Below are 10,000 nucleotides of genomic sequence, written 5' to 3'. Positions count from 1 at the left end.
CTCCCAACCAGGGGGCCTTGGGAGCCTCCTCCTGCGGGGATGGGGAACCAGGGGCCTGGGGAACATTTTCAACACTTTGGGGCATTTTTAAACACTTTGCTCTTTTTCCCCCTCTCCCAACCAGGGGGCCTGGGGAGCCTCCTCCTGCGGGGATGGGGAACCAGGGGCCTGGGGAACATTTTCAACACTTTGGGGCATTTTTAAACACTTTGCTCTTTTTCCCCCTCTCCCAACCAGGGGGCCTGGGGAGCCTCCTCCTGCGGGGATGGGGAACCAGGGGCCTGGGGAACATTTTCAACACTTTGGGGCATTTTTAAACACTTTGCTCTTTTTCCCCCTCTCCCAACCAGGGGGCCTTGGGAGCCTCCTCCTGCGGGGATGGGGAACCAGGGGCCTGGGGAACATTTTCAACACTTTGGGGCATTTTTAAACACTTTGCTCTTTTTCCCCCTCTCCCAACCAGGGGGCCTGGGGAGCCTCCTCCTGCGGGGATGGGGAACCAGGGGCCTGGGGAACATTTTCAACACTTTGGGGCATTTTTAAACACTTTGCTCTTTTTCCCCCTCTCCCAACCAGGGGGCCTGGGGAGCCTCCTCCTGCGGGGATGGGGAACCAGGGGCCTGGGGAACATTTTCAACACTTTGGGGCATTTTTAAACACTTTGCTCTTTTTCCCCCTCTCCCAACCAGGGGCCTGGGGAGCCTCCTCCTGCGGGCATGGAGAACCAGGGGGCCTGGGGAGCCTCCTCCTGCGGGGATGGGGAACCAGGGGCCTGGGGGGCCTCCTCCTGCGGGGATGGAGAACCAGGGGGCCTGGGGAGCCTCCTCCTGCGGGGATGGGGAACCAGGGGGCCTGGGGAGCCTCCTCCTGCGGGGATGGGGAACCAGGGGGCCTGGGGAGCCTCCTCCTGCGGGGATGGAGAACCAGGGGGCCTGGGGAGCCTCCTCCTGCGGTCATGGAGAACCAGGGGGCCTGGGGAGCCTCCTCCTGCGGGCATGGAGAACCAGGGGCCTGGGGAGCCTCCTCCTGCGGGGATGGAGAACCAGGGGGCCTGGGGAGCCTCCTCCTGCGGGCATGGAGAACCAGGGGGCCTGGGGAGCCTCCTCCTGCGGGCATGGAGAACCAGGGGGCCTGGGGAGCCTCCTCCTGCGGGGATGGGGAACCAGGGGCCTGGGGAGCCTCCTCCTGCGGGGATGGAGAACCAAGGGGCCTGGGGAGCCTCCTCCTGCGGGCATGGAGAACATGGGGGCCTGGGGAGCCTCCTCCTGCGGGGATGGAGAACCAGGGGGCCTGGGGAGCCTCCTCCTGCGGGCATGGAGAACCAGGGGGCCTGGGGAGCCTCCTCCTGCGGGGATGGGGAACCAGGGGCCTGGGGAACATTTTCAACACTTTGGGGCATTTTTAAACACTTTGCTCTTTTTCCCCCTCTCCCAACCAGGGGGCCTGGGGAGCCTCCTCCTGCGGGGATGGGGAACCAGGGGCCTGGGGAACATTTTCAACACTTTGGGGCATTTTTAAACACTTTGCTCTTTTTCCCCCTCTCCCAACCAGGGGGCCTGGGGAGCCTCCTCCTGCGGGGATGGGGAACCAGGGGCCTGGGGAACATTTTCAACACTTTGGGGCATTTTTAAACACTTTGCTCTTTTTCCCCCTCTCCCAACCAGGGGGCCTTGGGAGCCTCCTCCTGCGGGGATGGGGAACCAGGGGCCTGGGGAACATTTTCAACACTTTGGGGCATTTTTAAACACTTTGCTCTTTTTCCCCCTCTCCCAACCAGGGGGCCTGGGGAGCCTCCTCCTGCGGGGATGGGGAACCAGGGGCCTGGGGAACATTTTCAACACTTTGGGGCATTTTTAAACACTTTGCTCTTTTTCCCCCTCTCCCAACCAGGGGGCCTGGGGAGCCTCCTCCTGCGGGGATGGGGAACCAGGGGCCTGGGGAACATTTTCAACACTTTGGGGCATTTTTAAACACTTTGCTCTTTTTCCCCCTCTCCCAACCAGGGGCCTGGGGAGCCTCCTCCTGCGGGCATGGAGAACCAGGGGGCCTGGGGAGCCTCCTCCTGCGGGGATGGGGAACCAGGGGCCTGGGGGGCCTCCTCCTGCGGGGATGGAGAACCAGGGGGCCTGGGGAGCCTCCTCCTGCGGGGATGGGGAACCAGGGGGCCTGGGGAGCCTCCTCCTGCGGGGATGGGGAACCAGGGGGCCTGGGGAGCCTCCTCCTGCGGGGATGGAGAACCAGGGGGCCTGGGGAGCCTCCTCCTGCGGTCATGGAGAACCAGGGGGCCTGGGGAGCCTCCTCCTGCGGGCATGGAGAACCAGGGGCCTGGGGAGCCTCCTCCTGCGGGGATGGAGAACCAGGGGGCCTGGGGAGCCTCCTCCTGCGGGCATGGAGAACCAGGGGGCCTGGGGAGCCTCCTCCTGCGGGCATGGAGAACCAGGGGGCCTGGGGAGCCTCCTCCTGCGGGGATGGGGAACCAGGGGCCTGGGGAGCCTCCTCCTGCGGGGATGGAGAACCAAGGGGCCTGGGGAGCCTCCTCCTGCGGGCATGGAGAACATGGGGGCCTGGGGAGCCTCCTCCTGCGGGGATGGAGAACCAGGGGGCCTGGGGAGCCTCCTCCTGCGGGCATGGAGAACCAGGGGGCCTGGGGAGCCTCCTCCTGCGGGGATGGGGAACCAGGGGGCCTGGGGAGCCTCCTCCTGCGGGGATGGAGAACCAGGGGGCCTGGGGAGCCTCCTCCTGCGGGCATGGAGAACCAGGGGGCCTGGGGAGCCTCCTCCTGCGGGGATGGAGAACCAGGGCGCCTGGGGAGCCTCCTCCTGCGGGGATGGGGAACCAGGGGGCCTGGGGAGCCTCCTCCTGCGGGGATGGGGAACCAGGGGGCCTGGGGAGCCTCCTCCTGCGGGGATGGAGAACCAGGGGGCCTGGGGAGCCTCCTCCTGCGGTCATGGAGAACCAGGGGGCCTGGGGAGCCTCCTCCTGCGGGCATGGAGAACCAGGGGCCTGGGGAGCCTCCTCCTGCGGGGATGGAGAACCAGGGGGCCTGGGGAGCCTCCTCCTGCGGGCATGGAGAACCAGGGGGCCTGGGGAGCCTCCTCCTGCGGGCATGGAGAACCAGGGGGCCTGGGGAGCCTCCTCCTGCGGGGATGGGGAACCAGGGGCCTGGGGAGCCTCCTCCTGCGGGGATGGAGAACCAAGGGGCCTGGGGAGCCTCCTCCTGCGGGCATGGAGAACATGGGGGCCTGGGGAGCCTCCTCCTGCGGGGATGGAGAACCAGGGGGCCTGGGGAGCCTCCTCCTGCGGGCATGGAGAACCAGGGGGCCTGGGGAGCCTCCTCCTGCGGGGATGGGGAACCAGGGGGCCTGGGGAGCCTCCTCCTGCGGGGATGGAGAACCAGGGGGCCTGGGGAGCCTCCTCCTGCGGGCATGGAGAACCAGGGGGCCTGGGGAGCCTCCTCCTGCGGGGATGGAGAACCAGGGCGCCTGGGGAGCCTCCTCCTGCGGGGATGGAGAACCAGGGGCCTGGGGAGCCTCCTCCTGCGGGGATGGGGAACCAAGGGGCCTGGGGAGCCTCCTCCTGCGGGCATGGAGAACATGGGGGCCTGGGGAGCCTCCTCCTGCGGGGATGGAGAACCAGGGGGCCTGGGGAGCCTCCTCCTGCGGGGATGGGGAACCAGGGGGCCTGGGGAGCCTCCTCCTGCGGGGATGGAGAACCAGGGGGCCTGGGGAGCCTCCTCCTGCGGGCATGGAGAACCAGGGGGCCTGGGGAGCCTCCTCCTGCGGGGATGGAGAACCAGGGCGCCTGGGGAGCCTCCTCCTGCGGGGATGGGGAACCAGGGGGCCTGGGGAGCCTCCTCCTGCGGGGATGGGGAACCAGGGGCCTGGGGAACATTTTCAACACTTTGGGGCATTTCACAAGCGCTTCCCTCGCTTACGGCCACACCACCCTGAATGAGCCCGATCTCGTCTGATCTCGGAAGCCAAGCAGGGTCGGGCCCAGTTAGTACTTGGATGGGAGACCGCCTGGGAATACTGGGTGCTGTAAGCATTTTTTTTTGCCATTATTTGTGGGTAGAAAAGTGAGAAAAGTGACCTAAAATAGAACCGGGACTAGGCGGCAGTTCCCCCCACCAGGCGGCGGCATTTGGGGCATTATTTGTGGGTAAGAAAGTGAGAAAAGTGACCTAAAATAGAACCGGGACTAGGCGGCAGTTCCCCCCACCAGGCGGCGGCATTTGGGGCATTATTTGTGGGTCAGAAAGTGAGAAAAGTGACCTAAAATAGAACCGGGACTAGGCGGCAGTTCCCCCCACCAGGCGGCGGCATTTGGGGCATTATTTGTGGGTAAGAAAGTGAGAAAAGTGACCTAAAATAGAACCGGGACTAGGCGGCAGTTCCCCCCACCAGGCGGCGGCATTTGGGGCATTATTTGTGGGTCAGAAAGTGAGAAAAGTGACCTAAAATAGAACCGGGACTAGGCGGCAGTTCCCCCCACCAGGCGGCGGCATTTGGGGCATTATTTGTGGGTAAGAAAGTGAGAAAAGTGACCTAAAATAGAACCGGGACTAGGCGGCAGTTCCCCCCACCAGGCGGCGGCATTTGGGGCATTATTTGTGGGTCAGAAAGTGAGAAAAGTGACCTAAAATAGAACCGGGACTAGGCGGCAGTTCCCCCCACCAGGCGGCGGCATTTGGGGCATTATTTGTGGGTAAGAAAGTGAGAAAAGTGACCTAAAATAGAACCGGGACTAGGCGGCAGTTCCCCCCACCAGGCGGCGGCATTTGGGGCATTATTTGTGGGTCAGAAAGTGAGAAAAGTGACCTAAAATAGAACCGGGACTAGGCGGCAGTTCCCCCCACCAGGCGGCGGCATTTGGGGCATTATTTGTGGGTCAGAAAGTGAGAAAAGTGACCTAAAATAGAACCGGGACTAGGCGGCAGTTCCCCCCACCAGGCGGCGGCATTTGGGGCATTATTTGTGGGTAAGAAAGTGAGAAAAGTGACCTAAAATAGAACCGGGACTAGGCGGCAGTTCCCCCCACCAGGCGGCGGCATTTGGGGCGTTATTTGTGGGTAAGAAAGTGAGAAAAGTGACCTAAAATAGAACCGGGACTAGGCGGCAGTTCCCCCACCAGATGGCGGCATTTGGGGACCCGTAGTGTGGGCAGAAAACTCACCAAAGTGACTTAAAATAGAACCGGTGCAGGCGGCATGTCCCCCCACCAGATGGCGGCATTTGGGGACCCGTAGTGTGGGCAGAAAACTCACCAAAGTGACTTAAAATAGAACCGGTGCAGGCGGCATGTTCCCCCACCAGATGGCGGCATTTGGGGACCCGTAGTGTGGGCAGAAAACTCACCAAAGTGACTTAAAATAGAACCGTTGCAGGCGGCATGTTCCCCCACCAGATGGCGGCATTTGGGGACCCGTAGTGTGGGCAGAAAACTCACCAAAGTGACTTAAAATAGAACCGGTGCAGGCGGCATGTTCCCCCACCAGATGGCGGCATTTGGGGAGCCGTAGTGTGGGCAGAAAACTCACCAAAGTGACTTAAAATAGAACCGGTGCAGGCGGCATGTTCCCCCACCAGATGGCGGCATTTGGGGACCCGTAGTGTGGGCAGAAAACTCACCAAAGTGACTTAAAATAGAACCGGTGCAGGCGGCATGTTCCCCCACCAGATGGCGGCATTTGGGGACCTGCAGTGTGGGTAGAAAACTCACCAAAGTGTCCTAAAATAGAACCGGGACCAGGGGGCCTCTTCCCCCACCAGGTGGCGGGCTTGGGGGGCTTGGTTTCCGGGTAGAAAACTCACCAAAGTGTCCTAAAATAGAACCGGGACCAGGGGGCATGTTCCCCCACCAGGCGGCGGGCTTGGGGGGCTTGGTTTGCGGGTAGAAAACTCACCAAAGTGTCCTAAAATAGAACCGGGACCAGGGGGCATGTTCCCCCACCAGGCGGCGGGCTTGGGGGGCTTGGTTTGCGGGTAGAAAACTCACCAAAGTGTCCTAAAATAGAACCGGGACCAGGGGGCATGTTCCCCCACCAGGCGGCGGGCTTGGGGGGCTTGGTTTGCGGGTAGAAAACTCACCAAAGTGTCCTAAAATAGAACCGGGACCAGGGGGCCTCTTCCCCCACCAGGCGGCGGGCTTGGGGGGGCTTGGTTTGCGGGTAGAAAACTCACCAAAGTGACCTAAAATAGAACCGGGCTAGGCGGCATGTTCCCCCACCAGGCGGCGGGCTTGGGGGGCTTGGTTTGCGGGTAGAAAACTCACCAAAGTGTCCTAAAATAGAACCGGGACCAGGGGGCATCTTCCCCCACCAGGCGGCGGGCTTGGGGGGCTTGGTTTGCGGGTAGAAAACTCACCAAAGTGTCCTAAAATAGAACCGGGACCAGGGGGCCTCTTCCCCCACCAGGCGGCGGGCTTGGGGGGCTTGGTTTGCGGGTAGAAAACTCACCAAAGTGACCTAAAATAGAACCGGGCCAGGCGGCATGCTCCCCCACCAGGCGGCGGGCTTGGGGGGCTTGGTTTGCGGGTAGAAAACTCACCAAAGTATCGGCAAAATAGAACCAGGGAAGGGGGGGATGTCGGTCACAAGGTGCCCGAGTCAGAGAACCAGGAAAACGGACATAAATCCAGAAAACCTCGGTGTCTGACTGCTCCTCAAAAAGTGGTCTTTTTGATGTCACGAGCGCAACCACCTAGAGGTTAATGGGGAGGGATGGTGTGAGCGCAAACGGATTTTTCCTAAGTGTGACTGCTCCTCAAAAAGTGGTCTTTTTGATGTCACGAGCGCAACCACCTAGAGGTTAATGGGGAGGGATGGTGTGAGCGCAAACGGATTTTTCCTAAGTGTGACTGCTCCTCAAAAAGTGGTCTTTTTGATGTCACGAGCGCAACCACCTAGAGGTTAATAGGGAGCGAGTACAACAGGGGAGGGAGTGAATGGGCTCGGACTGTGGCCGAGCCTGGTGCCTCAAAATCGGACAAGGTTGGACTGGAAGCCCGCTGAGAACTCTGGTTCTTTTGCCAGACGAAACGAATTTTTTCCGAGTGTGACTGCTCTGCAAAAAGTGGTCTTTTTGATGTCACGAGCGCAACCACCTAGAGGTTAATGGGGAGGGAGTGGAAAAAACGACAAAGTGTTGAGCTCCGGACCGGGATGGCGGGCGACTCGAGCGGTCATGCCCGACTTTGAGACACTTTGTCGCGGTCATGCGAGCGACCTCCACTGCTCCCCGGAGGTGCCCCGGACCGGGTTGGCGGGTGACTCGAGCGGTCGTGCCCGACTTTGAGACACTTTGTCGCGGTCATGCGGGCGTCCTCCGCCGGTCCCCGGAGGTGCCCCGGACCGGGTTGGCGGGTGACTCGAGCGGTCATGCCCGACTTTGAGACACTTTGTCGCGGTCATGCGGGCGTCCTCCGCCGGTCCCTGGAGGTGCCCCGGACCGGGTTGGCGGGTGACTCGAGCGGTCGTGCCCGACTTTGAGACACTTTGTCGCGGTCATGCGGGCGTCCTCCGCCGGTCCCTGGAGGTGCCCCGGACCGGGTTGGCGGGTGACTCGAGCGGTCGTGCCCGACTTTGAGACACTTTGTCGCGGTCATGCGGGCGTCCTCCGCCGGTCCCCGGAGGTGCCCCGGACCGGGTTGGCGGGTGACTCGAGCGGTCATGCCCGACTTTGAGACACTTTGTCGCGGTCATGCGGGCCTCCTCCGCCGGTCCCTGGAGGTGCCCCGGACCGGGTTGGCGGGTGACTCGAACGGTCATGCCCGACTTTGAGACACTTTGTCGCGGTCATGCGGGCGTCCTCCGCCGGTCCCTGGAGGTGCCCCGGACCGGGTTGGCGGGTGACTCGAGCGGTCGTGCCCGACTTTGAGACACTTTGTCGCGGTCATGCGAGCGACCTCCGCCGGTCCCCGGAGGTTCCCCGGACCGGGTTGGCGGGTGACTCGAACGGTCGTGCCCGACTTTGAGACACTTTGTCGCGGTCATGCGGGCGTCCTCCGCCGGTCCCTGGAGGTGCCCCGGACCGGGTTGGCGGGTGACTCGAGCGGTCGTGCCCGACTTTGAGACACTTTGTCGCGGTCATGCGGGCGTCCTCCGCCGGTCCCTGGAGGTGCCCCGGACCGGGTTGGCGGGTGACTCGAGCGGTCATGCCCGACTTTGAGACACTTTGTCGCGGTCATGCGGGCGTCCTCCGCCGGTCCCTGGAGGTGCCCCGGACCGGGTTGGCGGGTGACTCGAGCGGTCATGCCCGACTTTGAGACACTTTGTCGCGGTCATGCGGGCGTCCTCCGCCGGTCCCTGGAGGTGCCCCGGACCGGGTTGGCGGGTGACTCGAGCGGTCGTGCCCGACTTTGAGACACTTTGTCGCGGTCATGCGGGCGTCCTCCGCCGGTCCCTGGAGGTGCCCCGGACCGGGTTGGCGGGTGACTCGAGCGGTCATGCCCGACTTTGAGACACTTTGCCGCGGTCATGCGGGCGACCTCCGCCGGTCCCTGGAGGTGCCCCGGACCGGGTTGGCGGGTGACTCGAGCGGTCGTGCCCGACTTTGAGACACTTTGCCGCGGTCATGCGGGCGACCTCCGCCGGTCCCTGGATGGCGGGCTCCAGTGAGGTCGGCGGGGGAAGGCTCGGGCTGAGGCCGACTTCGGTGCCTCAAAGTCGGACAAGGTTGGATTGGAAGTCCGCTGTGTTGAGGACCAGTGGCATTCGGTGGTGGAACGCTCAGAACTTGGCCGACATCGGTGCCTCAACGTCGGACAAGGTTGGAGTGGATGACCGCTGATAACTCTGGTTCTTTTGCCAGACGAAAGAAATTTTTCCCGAGTGTGACTGCTCTGAAAAAAGTGGTCTTTTTGATGTCACGAGCGCAACCACCTAGAGGTTAATAGGGAGGCACCATAACAGGAGAGGGAGTGAAAAGGCTCGGAGGGTGGCCGAGCCTGGTGCCTCAAAATCGGACAAGGTTGGAGTGGATGACCGCTGAAAACTCTGGTTCTTTTGCCAGACGAAAGAAATTTTTCCCGAGTGTGACTGCTCTGCAAAAAGTGGTCTTTTTGATGTCACGAGCGCAACCACCTAGAGGTTAATAGGGAGGCACCATAACAGGAGAGGGAGTGAAAAGGCTCGGAGGGTGGCCGAGCCTGGTGCCTCAAAATCGGACAAGGTTGGAGTGGATGACCGCTGAAAACTCTGGTTCTTTTGCCAGACGAAAGAAATTTTTTCCGAGTGTGACTGCTCCTCAAAAAGTGGTCTTTTTGATGTCACGAGCGCAACCACCTAGAGGTTAATAGGGAGGCACCATAACAGGAGAGGGAGTGAAAAGGCTCGGAGGGTGGCCGAGCCTGGTGCCTCAAAGTCGGACAAGGTTGGAGTGGATGACCGCTGAAAACTCTGGTTCTTTTGCCAGACGAAAGAAATTTTTTCCGAGTGTGACTGCTCTGCAAAAAGTGGTCTTTTTGATGTCACGAGCGCAACCACCTAGAGGTTAATAGGGAGGCACCATAACAGGAGAGGGAGTGAAAAGGCTCGGAGGGTGGCCGAGCCTGGTGCCTCAAAATCGGACAAGGTTGGAGTGGATGACCGCTGAAAACTCTGGTTCTTTTGCCAGACGAAAGAAATTTTTTTCCGAGTGTGACTGCTCTGCAAAAAGTGGTCTTTTTGATGTCACGAGCGCAACCACCTAGAGGTTAATAGGGAGGCACCATAACAGGAGAGGGAGTGAAAAGGCTCGGAGGGTGGCCGAGCCTGGTGCCTCAAAATCGGACAAGGTTGGAGTGGATGACCGCTGAAAACTCTGGTTCTTTTGCCTGACGAAAGAAATTTTTTCCGAGTGTGACTGCTCTGCAAAAAGTGGTCTTTTTGATGTCACGAGCGCAACCACCTAGAGGTTAATAGGGAGGCACCATAACAGGAGAGGGAGTGAAAAGGCTCGGAGGGTGGCCGAGCCTGGTGCCTCAAAATCGGACAAGGTTGGAGTGGATGACCGCGGAGAAC

At 61.4% G+C, this 10,000-nt stretch overlaps 1 non-coding gene across 1 annotated transcript; it reads left to right on the top strand.

Annotated features, from left to right (window-relative positions):
- The first annotated feature begins 3,928 nt into the window (after window positions 1-3,928).
- Window positions 3,929-4,047, top strand: LOC148058720 (5S ribosomal RNA). Its single transcript, XR_015709616.1, has one exon. It is a non-coding gene; the product is annotated as a 5S ribosomal RNA (ribosomal RNA).
- The last annotated feature ends 5,953 nt before the right edge of the window (window positions 4,048-10,000 follow it).

The sequence above is a fragment of the Callionymus lyra genome, unplaced genomic scaffold (assembly GCF_982586985.1).
Source record: "Callionymus lyra unplaced genomic scaffold, fCalLyr1.hap1.1 HAP1_SCAFFOLD_48, whole genome shotgun sequence".
NCBI classification, from domain to species: domain Eukaryota; kingdom Metazoa; phylum Chordata; class Actinopteri; order Syngnathiformes; family Callionymidae; genus Callionymus; species Callionymus lyra.
This window is presented reverse-complemented; position numbering and strand designations above follow the sequence as displayed.